Below are 12,898 nucleotides of genomic sequence, written 5' to 3' on the forward strand. Positions count from 1 at the left end.
AGACTCCCATCCTTGTGTCGCCCCAAGCCTGAAGACCCCCATTCACATGGACACCATTCCTCTGCCCCCCATTCCCATGGCACCCCCACTCCCAGTGACTCCCCCTCTTCACGACCCCAATTCCTCAGGGACCCCATCCCTGGGACCGTCCATTCCCCCAGACACCCATCCCTGGCTCCCCAATCTCACTGAGCCCCCATTCCTGGGAACCCCATGTCCCACCTTGTCCCACCCAGCCTTACCCCATCCTGTCCCCAGCTTGTGGCCACCCTGCCCCCATCAAGGGCCACCCACATCAAGGGCGGATGTGGCCTTGCTTCCTTCCCCTTCATCCGAAGAGCCACCAGCCAGGGGAGCGGTGGCCACAGCAGCCAGTGACAGCCAGTCCACATGGCTGGGGACACTGGGATGGCCAGGAAGGTGGGGCTGCTCCTGTGGGGTGAGTGCCATGGGCACGGTCCTGATGCCCCCGGGCATGGGGAGGGGAGGGGGCACAGGGGGGCTGCGGGGTGCCCTGAGGTCCCCAAGGCCAGCAGTGCCAGTCCATGTTACCCACAGTGGACCTTGGTGGGACTGGGGATGTAGGGTGGCCTTGGGGACAGGAACAGGGGCAGGAATTTGGGGATGTGACAGTGGGGACAGGAATGTAGGGACTGGCACCTTTGGGCTCAGGTAGCTCTGGGGAGAGGGACAAGGGAACTGGGATGCCGGGACAGAAGTGGACAAGAACGGTGAGGATGTGGCCATGGGGATGGGATCATGGGGATGGGATCATGAGCTGGTGGGGGTGACCTGGGCCAGCATGGGCTATGTCCTTGTTGTCCTCCTGCCTGGAGTGTCCACAGTGTCCCCATGCTCTGCCTCTGCCCAGGGTGGCCTTGGTGTCCCTGTTCCCAAGGTGTCCCACACAGATGTGCTACATGGGTGGCTGTGACACAGACATGTCCCCCTGCCTTGTCAAATCTTTCGGGTATCACCCCATGCACTTTTCCTCAAGAACTGCTGTTCCCACGGGGACAGTTGGGGGCAGCCCCCACACCCTGTACCCTGTCTGGTCCTGTCCCAATAATGCCACCCCCACCCAGCGATGTCCCTTCTCCCTTCCAGCCCAGACCCTCCGCCGTGCTGGTGAGTCCTCAGGGGATGCCATGGTCCCACCCTAGTGTTCCCAGCCCCATGCCGGCCCTGGCCGGCTGGTGTCCCATGTCACCCGCAGGAGCCCAGACCACCCAGCTCATGGTGGAACCCCCCTGGAAGCCGGCGGTGTCATGGGACTAGGTGACACTGACATGCCAGGGCTCGGGGACCACCAGTGCCACCACCAGCCTGTACAAGGACGGGCTGCAATGGGGGCAGCAGGGACCTGACTGCCTCACTGTCACTGAAAGTGGCACCTACGAGTGTGACAGACCTGGCAGTGGGCGCAGATCCCCTGTGACTCTCTCAGATGGTGAGGGGAGACCTTAAGTGATCAGGGTGGCCCCTGACCGGTCTGGGTGGGCTCCACTCCATGGGTGGCCTCACAACTTTGAAGTGGCAAGAGCCTGTCCCTTGCACACAGGGACATCCCAGTGCACCCAGTTGTCCCCAGCACAATGGGGACACCTTGGAGCTGTCTTGAGCCCTTCAGTGAGATGGGACCCTCCTGTCCCACAGACTGGCTGGTGCTGCAGGTGACAGCACAGGCGCTGCTGGAGGGGGATACGGTGATACTGCGTTGCCGGGGTCGGCAGTACAACCTGGTCACAGAGGTGCGATTCTACCAGGACAACCAGGATCTCGGGGAGTCCCTCAAGGGAACCCAGCTGTCCCTGTCCCCTCTGCAGCTGCACCACAGCGGCCGCTACAGCTGCGAGGGCATGGTGAGGTCCAGACAGCTAAGGTCAGCACTGGTGATAGTGACAGTGCTTGGTGAGCACCCCCTCAGCTGGAACTCCAATCTCCTGACACCCCCAAAGCCCCTTCCCAGCAGATGCATAGTCACAGTCCTCACCTCCCCTCTCCTTCCTGAAGCTCTCCCTGATGCCAGTGGTGGAGGATCCCCCCGAGCCCACCGAGAGGTCCCCCCCGGCTCTCAGCTGCCTCAGCACCCCCAGCCCCCTGCGGTTCCGAGCCCCCCTCCTGCACGTGTTCTACCAGGACAGGCAGGTGGTGGAGGGCCTGTAGGGGTCCCCGCAGCTGCTGGTCCCCACCGTGGGGGTCTCCCACTCGGGGAATTACAGCTGCCAGGTGCACACCGAGGGCGAGGCTGTGCGGAAGGCAGTGCCAAGCTCCACGTCACGGTGCACAGTGAGTGTGGGGATGGGCATGGGGAATCCCCACACCCTCCTCGGGTCCCCTGGTTGGGCACCTCCGCATCCCCCAGACACCTTTCTTGTGTCCCCCCACCTCTGCTCTACATCCCCCAACCACTCCATGGTGTGACCCCATCCCCGACATCCCCCATCAAACACATCCCCTCACCCACCTTCCAGCCCCACCCTGTGCCCTCAGCCCTGTCTGTGTCCCCACAGTGCCTGTGGCCAATGCCACCATCATCCCTGGTCCCCTGTCACACCCGGTGCACACAGGTGACAACGTGACCCTGTGCTGCTCGGTGCAGGTGGGCTCAGTCCCTGTCACTTTCACCTGGCTGCACAATGGGCAGGAGGTGGCCCGGGGTCCCCTCCTGGAGCTCAGGAACATCAGTGTGGGACATTCGGGCACCTACCAGTGCGTGGCCACCAACCAGCTGGGACAGGACGGACACCGCGTGTTCCGGGCACTCAGCCCTGAGCTGGAACTGGAGGTGACCCCTCGCTCACCCTGGGTCACAGGTGGGGGTTCCATGGGGTCACTGTGTGGTTCAGCACTCCTGGGGTGATTGGTGACCCTGATGTGTTCCCCTCTGTTCGTTACAGTGGCCGCAGGGGTCGGTGCGGCCCTTTTCTTCCTGCTCCTGATCCTGGGTGTCATTGTGTCCTGGCACCGGTGGCACCGCCTGGGTGGGTGACAATGGGGGGACAAAGGTCCCAGGGAGGCATAGAGGCCCCCAGAACTGGGAAGCAATTGGACAGAACCAATAGCCCTAGAAATGTGACCTTGGCTGGGGGTCTGGGAGAGTTTGGGAAGGTACTGGAGGGTCCTAGAGTGATGCTGGGGGTTCATTCAGGGACCCAGGGTGTATTTGGTGGGTCTCCGTCACTGGTGGGCTTTGGGTTCTTGAGGCTGAGTTGGCTAAGGGCACTGAAGAGCTTCCTGAAATCTAGGGGGCATCGGGGATGCTTGGGGTCCAGAAGGAATTTGAGGGTCCTCTGGGGGTTCAGGAATCCTGAGATGGGTCAGGGCTCTGGGGACACCACAGTCATCCATCCCCTCTTTCCTCTGCAGCTTCCAGGAAGAATGAGGAAAGGTGAGTGGGGGGCTCAAACCAAACTCTTCCATTTTACCCCTACCCCCAAGATCTCCCATTCCCTCCCCCACATCCCCTTTATTCCCTCAGGGCCCCTCCAGATCCCCCGGCCCCCTCAGAGGAGGGGGAGGTGCTGTACACCCACGTCGTGGTCACCAAGAGGGCAGGTGGTGAGTGTGGGGGGGACACATGCAGAGGGACACGTCATCCACGAGTGTCACCCCACCCAGATCCCACAGCCCGCGTCTCTCGCAGTGTCCCGCCGTGCCACCACCCTCCAGGATCCCCAGGTGACCTACGCGGAGCTGCGGGGACCCCAGGGGCAACCGCGGGAACCCGGTGACATCTACGGGAATGTGCTGTGACACTGGGAGGAACTGGGGAGCACTGGGAGTCCTCACCCATGGTCACCCAGTCATGTCTGTGCTGCCACCAAATCTGCCCCTCTCCCTCCCTGTGGGGGCACAAAGATCCCAAAGGGGTGAGAGAAGAACAATTTCCTGAAAGATCAATGAGAGAGAATAAAACCAACAGCAACATCAAAAAGGGTCAGAGTCCAAATTGTCGTACAAAGAACAATTTCCGGGGAAAGCCTCCAAAGAAGAAAAAACCCCAGACATATCCCCCAGCATGTTTCCTCCACCAGAGGAACCTGGCAGGGCCCTGGACCTTCCTTGCTCTGATGGCCAAAGTGGCCTTCAGGAGGCTCTGGATTCGCTTGTCCCCTGTCCCAAACCCCTCCTCTGCTGTGTTCCCCACACCAGGATGTCACAAAGGCCCTGCGGGGGTTCTGGGGCCTCCCCCTTTGCCAGGGCAGTGGGGATAAGGCCATGGAACAGGGTGGGGTGTCATTGATAGGAAACGTTTGATGTCTTGAGACATTTTTGAACAGGTGTGTGTGGTAGGGGAGGGTCAGGCCTTGATTTTGGTGAGACAGGGCCTCATCTGTCCTTCACTCTGTCAGCCATGGCATATTGGGGACAGTGTGACACTCTGCCAAAGCCAGCTCCCAAGTGGCCGCTTGGCCAGACGTGCACCTGGGGAGAGGGCCCTTGGTAGCTGAACTGGCTTAAAAGGCAGAGCATGAGGTGGCCAAGTCCCAGACCCTGTCTGCTCTAAAGGTGTCTGTCCCATCCGCGCTGGAACCCAGGAGTTGGTGAATCATTTAAATGACAAATATCTGCCAAGGAAAGTGGGAACATTCCTGGAATGGAAAGAGCAGCCAAATCTAAAATTTACTTTAATTTCAAGAATTATGGGGCTTACAAGCCACAGTGTGGGAAAAGGACTAACAGCTCTTTACTGGGAAATTTATGAACCAAAACAGAACAAACAACACAAACCCAGCACTTTCCCTCCCACTAAGCTCTGTTGGTGTTTGTGGCAGTGATAACCACGGCCAGCAGGGGGCGCTGCAGGGAGCACTCCCAGCCAGCAGGGGGCGCTGCAGGGAGCACTCCCGGCCAGCAGGGGGCGCCCCGGTCCAGCTCCATCCCCTCAGGGGCCATGGCGGCCTTGGACGGGAGGCAGGAGGGAAATCGCTCCTTTTGCAAACTCATGGGCAACAATCGCTCCCGGCACCACCACTGGCAGCAGGCAGGAGCCACCAAGGCAGCAGGTTGGATCCCAGTGGCCACTGGCAGCATAGCAGTGTCCCAGGGCCAGGCACACGCCCTGAGCAACACCCATGACCGCTCTCCATGATCCTGGATGGAAGGAAGGAAGCGCCTGACCCCAGGCAGGTCTTGGGTCTACAGCAGCAGCCCTGGTGGCTTTACACCACAATTCCTGCAAACCCCCAACCTTTCACTCAGGTGAGGAGGGCAGGGATGGAGCAGCTTTGGGGACACCTGGAATCAAGACAGGGTCACTCCCCCAAAGCCTTACCATAGCTGTCAGCAGAGCCCATGCTCGATTTTTCCACACTTTTCCTTCTTGTCTGCCTGCCACAGTCAGAACCCAAAATTTTTCTCATGCCGTTCCAGAAGGCAGCTGTTGCAGTGTGTTGCAATCTCCTGTTTCAAACTCCCAGTCCTTTCCCAGGTATAGCTTTCCTGTTCCCCTCCCCCTTTCTCTTCCTAAGTGATGTCCATCAAACTTAACAGTCCAGTAAGAGCGTCGTGTGATTGGTAGAAGTTCAAAGATGCCCCTCAGCCCTGGGGTCATTGGCCTGTCCAAGTGTCATTGTCCCCTGAGACTCGCCCTCTCCCACCTGGTTGGTAGCTCACCTATCCTCTCCCCTCCCCCTCTTCCTGAGCTTAAAAGGACCTGGGCACCATGCGGTATTCATTCTACTGTAGCTGTTACCATATTCAGACATCTATGATCCTGGAATAAAGCTCTGGATTAAACCCTGCGGTAGAATCCACTCCTTTCGTTCTTCACCTAGCCTAAGGACTATCACCGAGGTAAACCTGAGTTTCTACCAGCCTGGACTTCTCAGTGTCTAGCTGCAACCCCTAACTAGCCAGAGGGATCTCTGTGGCGGAAAACCACAGCAGCTGCCTTTGGCCGAGCAGCGAGGGCTGGACGAGCCCAGACACGTGCTATCCGGTAATATTGGAATAATATTCCAATATTTGGCGCCCAACCGTGGGGCAGATCGAGTCTGCACCCCCAGAAGAACCTCAGAACCTCGGAAAAGCCCTTAGGCAGCTCAGCATCCACTGGAAGAGCTTTGGCTGCATAGCTCTCCAGAGAGACTTGGGACTGATCCCACAAGAAGTTTCGTGGAACGCTCGGCGCCTCTGGAAAGTGCAGCTCCTTTCTGGTGAGCAAATTTTCCAGAGGAGAATAGGGGAGCCCCTCGCCCGTGGGGTCCTATTCCGGTGAAAACACCCTGCCCGACTTTGCCAGCTACAGCTTCGATTTCGGTGAGTATTTCTGCTCCTGGGAGGGGTAGAAGCTCGAAAAACAGTCTCTGCCGTGAGTTCTGTTTCTTTTTCCCTTTGCCTTATACGAACAGTCTCTGCCGTGAGTTCTGTTTCTTTTTCCCTTTGCCTTATACGCTGCGCAGCACTGCGGGCCGATAGCAATTACTTTGTTAGACTTAGCTCTCTGTAGTGTGCTTTTGCTACTTTTATAAATTCGCGGGTGCCGGTGGAGGAGCAGGAGAACACTCCCTGCCCCTCCCCCAGCTTAGCAAAGCAGCGTGCTCAGCTCTCTCTCGGCGGGGGGGCTGCTCTACACGTGGCTCGGCGGGGAGTTCTCTCTCTCTGTACGGGGGGCTCTCTACACGTGGCGCGGGGGGGAGCTCTCTCTCTCTCGGTGTGGGGGGCTTGCTTTCGCAGCGCGGCGTGCGGGGGGTGCTTTCTCGGCTCTCTACACGCGGCGCGGCGCCGCCCGGGTTTCGGTTTCACCACGTGGAGCCGGCAGGAGCGGCTTTGTCTCTCCCTTGCTGCAGAGGGGCGGGTTCGATTCTGTGCTGCTGCCCGCGGCATTTTTAAAAGCGGTGTAAGCAGCTGCATTGCCTAAAGCTAAAGTCTGCTCGTTATTGCTTCGTAACCGTGGTTTTTGTAAGAATCGGTAGCTGATTTAGCTTTTTTTTGGTCGGCGGGATTTTGTATTGTGCTTTTAACATCCAACATGGGCACTAAATTAAGTACAACACATAAAGGAGTGTATTATCATATTGTTGGAATTTTAGTTTGTGGAAATGTAAAGTTCTCTAAAGGAAAATTGAAACAGTTTGTAAGATGGCTTTTTCTACACTTCCCACAAATTTCCCCTGAAGAAGTCCACAATATTCAATTTTGGGATAAAGTTGGAAACGAATTGATAAGTCTGGGACAATCAGGAGATACTTCCTCTGCTAAATTCGTGTTCTGGAGTTTACAAGTTCGAACAGCCTTGCTCAAACAAAGGGAATTAGAGAAAAAGCCAAATAACAAGCAATGTACCTCTGCTCTCCCTGTCTCTCCCCCCCCCAGTTCTAAACCCTGCACCCCAAATCTTGGTATTTTAAAAAGAGCACACTCTGCTCAAGCTTTGGGAAGTCGACTCCCTGAGCACTTTAAAATGCCAGAGTTCCAAGTTCCACAAAGTCCTGGCCAGACTGCGTGGAACCTTTCCCAAACCCCCGTGTCCCCTGCTCTGAAACCCAGAGCACGTGTTAGCTTTTCGGAGAGCAGTGATCCCCAAACTAGCCCCCAGTCCCTAGGGGCTCCACAAGATGGAGGATGCCACGTGGCACAATGCCGTACCTGGTCTCCTTCTTCCCAAGATCCTCTTAAACATCCCAAAATTCCTTCCCCATCCCCTTCCCCTCCTGCCCCTCGTGACACCTTCCCTCCCCCCCCCTTACCTGCAGTACCCTCAGCTCCGCCCCTCTACTCCTCCCAGGGGGCGTCTGCTGACATGATGTCACCAGGTGTCCCCGCCCCCTGTTCCCACAGTGTCCCCGCCCCCTGTCCAGTCCCTGTCCCCGCCCCCTGTGCCCATTGCGTCCCCGCCCCCTCCCCGGGTTCCCACGGTGGGGGCACGCCCACTGCTTCCCCCCCCAGCTGTATCGGTGTTCCCAATGCTTCCGATTCAAGTGATACAGGGCAAGAAGCTGCTGACCCAATGCAGGGTCCCACTTTGTCATTTGCTCCTGTTACGTATCAGCCTGCAGCACAAGGGGGAGCAGCCCCAACTGCTAATTGGAGTTCTTTTGGACGGCACTTGATTAAAGAAGTGTGCAAAGCACACAAAGAGTACGGGCCACACAGCCCATACTTCCGTGGCCTTTTAAATTCTGAACTAAGTAGAACTGTGGTAGTCCCACATGATTTAAAACAGCTTTTCTCATGTCTCATGACTTCCACAGAATTCAAATTATGGGAATTAGCATGGAAACAACTGCTAAAGGAAGCTCTCCCAAGCTTGCAGGCTGATCCAAACACAGCAAGAGATACCAATGGCATACCAATTACCATTGAGCATCTCTCTGGTGAAGGCCAGTGGTCTTCACCCTCATCCCAAGCTACTGCAATCCCTGTAGAAACACTTGAGAAAGTCAAAGATGCAGCTGAAAAAGCATTCTTTTCCCTCCAACCTGAGGGGCCTTTAGAACCTTATAGTAAGATCAAGCAGCAACCATCAGAGCCTTTTTTGAAATTTGTAGAACGGTTAACTAGAGCCATTGAAATACAAGTTAAAAAAGAGAATGCAAGGGAAGAGGTTTTAGAGGAAATGGCATTTACAAATGCAAATGAACAGTGTCGAGCAGCAATTTTGAGTCTTCCCCTAGAACCCCCCCCTACACTAAAAGATATGCTTCTAGTCTGTAACAGGAAAGTGCCTCTGATGAGTGTTGCTGAAGACACCAGACCAAAGCTGCTGCCAAGACTCCCTCAGCGTGTCGCCGTTGCCAGCCCTGCACCCATTCCCTCAGCACAGCAGTACCCTGGGCAGCAGCGAAGACCAGCAGTGGTTGACCCCACAAAGCCATGCTTGCTTTGCAATAACCTTGGGCACTGGAGTAGCCAGTGCCCCCTGAAAAGGCAATTTGATGAGTTTATAAATAGCAACGGGGGAGAACTACAAGCACTCCCAGGGGGTCAACAACAACAAAAAAACTGAAGGGAGAGCGCCAGCCTGTCAGGCGTGCTGACACAAAAAGAGCAGGCCAAGGGAATAAGGGAAGCAAAAGAAACCAAGTGCGCGGTAATGTTAATATTTCTGTACGTGAAGCAGATGCTTCAAAGACCATGTCTGCTAGTTCATTGTTGCAAGTGAAACAAAATGACCTTTGCTATGATTTACGTGAACCTGTGTTAACCGCATCTTCTGTCAATGAGCCTTACAGGTTGCAACTGACAGAATCACTCCACCTGGAAGACACTGACTGGCATTTTGTCTCTGTCAATCCGGAACAGAAGGGTACTTTGCACAAGATTCCTTGTAAGTATCTCGTCATTGGGGACACCAAACACACACCACGTGAGATCGAAATTGCTCCAGGAGTAACAACATCAGATTCTGAGCAATTCGTTCTCGGGCTGCACTGTTTCCACCCACCCCTGTTTCTTCCCAAGGGTCAAATTATTGCTCAAGCTATCCCTGTGCCATGCTTGCCTGAAGGCACCGGGAAACAAGGGCCCACAGTCGCCCGGGTCCAAGTTATTGGGAAGGACAAACCAAAAGTCTGGTGTAATGTCAGTGGGGGTGGGGAGTCAAAACGCATCGAGATGCTTGTAGACACTGGTGCAGACTGCACAGTGATTCCAACACAAGAATGGCCAGCACATTGGCCTTTGCAAAACGTGGCTGGTCATGTTCAGGGTGTAGGAGGCATGCAATTGGCAAGACAATCCAAAAGCGTCATCCAAGTTGAGGGACCAAACGGACAATTGGCAAATATCCGTCCATTTGTTTTAAATTATTCAGAACCATTGTTGGGGAGAGATTTAATGGCCCAGTGGGGTGTCACAATTGATATTCCAGACTCTCCACAGGATTTTTGTATAGCGGTCATTGAACAACAGCGCTGCGCCCAAAAACTGAAGTGGAAAACAGACAAACCAGTTCAGGTAAAACAATGGCCGCTCAGTAAACAAAAAATAAAGGCGCTCGAGGAGCTAGTGGAAGAGCAATTGAAAAAGGGTCATATTGTGGAGACCACGTCCCCGTGGAACTCTCCAGTGTTTGTCATTCAGAAGGCTGACAAAAAGAGATGGCGGCTCCTCCACGACCTCCGACAAATTAATAATGTTATTGAAGATATGGGCTCTCCCCAACCTGGTATGCCATCTCCAACAATGCTTCCACAGGATTGGAAATTAGCTGTTATTGATATAAAAGATTGTTTCTTTCAAATCCCTTTACATGCCGACGACGCGCCTCGTTTTGCATTTTCGGTCCCCTCAATCAACATGGAAGCCCCTATGAAAAGGTATCATTGGAAAGTTCTGCCTCAGGGCCTAAAAGTCTCGCCAGCGATCTGCCAGCGGTATGTCTCTTCCCTGTTGTCCCCAGTGCGTGCAGCCGCAGTAAAGGCCATCATCTATCATTATATGGATGATATCCTTGTGTGTGCCCCCAATGATGATTTACTCACACATGCGCTTGACCTAACGATCGATGCATTGATTGTTGCAGGGTTCGAGCTCCAGGAAAAGAAAATTCAAAAGATGCCACCTTGGAAATATTTGGGCTTAGAAATTGGAAATAGGACCATTGTTCCTCAAAAACTAGAAATCAACCCGAACATAAAAACCCTTGCGGATGCCCACAAGTTGTGTGGGTCCTTAAATTGGGTAAGGCCATGGCTAGGTCTGACTAATGAAGACCTTGACCCTCTTTTCAATTTTTTGAAAGGGGGAGAGGATCCGGGTGCTCCTAGGTCTATTACCCCAGAGGCACAGAAAGCTCTAGAAAAGGTTCAGATTGCAATGTCCACAAGACAGGCCCACCGATGTCGGCCTGACCTGCCATTCAAATTTATCATCCTAGGTAAGTTGCCACATCTCCATGGAATCATTTTCCAATGGGATGAAAAACAAGCACGTAAGCCAAACAATACACCTAAAAAGGACCAGGACCAGAGGGACCCTCTCTTGATCATAGAATGGGTTTTCCTCAGTCACAAAAGGTCCAAGAGAATGACAAAGCCCCAAGAGCTAGTAGCAGAACTGATCCGGAAAGCAAGGACCCAGATCAGGGCGCTAGCAGGATGTGACTTTGAGTGCATTCACATTCCAGTTGAGTTTAAATCAGGACAAAATACTATGAAAATATTCGAACAATTGTTGCAAGAAAATGAAGTGTTGCAGTTTGCTCTAGATTCCTACTCAGGACAAATTTCTGTCCAGCGGCCTGCCCACAAAATGTTTGAACAAGATGTTCAATTCACGCTGAAATTGAAGAGTGCTTTAAGTAGGAGACCTTTAAAAAAGGCTCTGACTGTCTTTACAGATGCGTCCGGGAGTTCCCACAAGTCCGTTATGACTTGGAAGGATCCTCAAACCCAGCAGTGGGAGACGGACATTGCTGAGGTGGAAGGCTCACCTCAGGTTGCAGAATTGGCTGCAGTTGTTAGGGCTTTTGAAAAATTCTCAGAACCATTCAACCTGATTACAGATTCTGCATACGTGGCAGGAGTAGTATCCAGGGCAGATCAAGCAATACTGCAAGAGGTGTCTAACATCGCACTTTTCAAATTGCTCTCAAAACTTGTAAAGCTAGTCACTCACAGAGAGCAACCATTTTATGTGATGCACGTCAGGTCACACACTAACTTGCCCGGGTTTATTGCTGAAGGCAACAGAAGAGCAGATGCTCTTGCTGCACCTGCAGTGATGGCCACTCTCCCAAACGTTTTTGAACAGGCAAAAATCAGCCACCAGCTCTTCCACCAAAATGCAGCTGGCCTAGTTCGCCAGTTTCACATCACTCGAGAACAGGCCAAAGCGATTGTGCACACATGCCCAAATTGCCAACAACATGCACTCCCTACAGTGAGTACGGGAGCAAACCCAAGGGGATTGAACAGCTGTGAACTGTGGCAAACAGATGTGACACACATACAGTCATTTGGGCGGCAGAAATACGTTCATGTTAGTGTAGATACATTTTCTGGAGCGGTCTATGCTTCTGCCCACACAGGAGAATCATCTATTGATGCCATTAAGCACCTCTTACAAGCTTTTTCTTTCATGGGCATCCCCAAGGAGTTGAAAACTGATAATGGGCCCGCCTACAAATCCAAGGAATTCGGGAGCTTCCTGCAGCAATGGGGAGTAGAGCACAAAACTGGCATCCCCTACTCCCCTACAGGCCAAGCCATTGTAGAAAGGACTCACCGTGATATTAAAAGAGTCCTAGACCAGCAACAGCAGATTCTAAAAGTAGAACCTCCCCACATCCGGTTATCTAGGGCGCTGTTCACAATCAATTTTCTGAACTGTTCTTTTGACAGCCTGAATCCACCCATCCTACGCCACTTTGGGGGGAGCAGTCATATGCTGATGAAAGAAAAGCCCCCGGTCTTAGTAAAGGACCCTGAGACTTGGAAAACGGTGGGACCTTACAAATTGGTTACATGGGGACGTGGATATGCCTGTGTGTCCACCCCCTCTGGTTTAAAATGGGTTCCTTCCAAATGGGTAAGGCCCTATGTTCCCAAAGTCTCAGAGAAATCTTCAGAAGTGCCCCAGGTTGCTAATGCTGCCTGGAGAAGGAAACGCCGTGTGCATTCTCTGGAGGAAATTCCATTGAAGCCTCCTATCTGGAATAATTTGTAATATATGTTTGTCTTAAGTTCCCTTTTACCAGTTTAGATCCCTCTGTTCGTGTGCAGTCTCAAGACACCATGAGACCGAGCCTGCTCCTCGTCCTGCTTGTGATCATTTCTCCAGCAATCTCCTGGATAGTCCCTCAGCCCAAAGCAAACGTATGGACTACCTTGGCCAAAGCCCTTGGACAAGATCACATTTGTCTCTCCACAGCAACAGCCTCTGACCCCCTGTCAACTTGCCTGGTAGGAGTTCCCTTTAAATCCTCAGAATTCCCAAACGAAATGTGGGA

This window comes from Fringilla coelebs, assembly GCF_963513975.1.
Source record: "Fringilla coelebs genome assembly, chromosome: 29".
NCBI classification, from domain to species: Eukaryota; Metazoa; Chordata; class Aves; order Passeriformes; family Fringillidae; genus Fringilla; species Fringilla coelebs.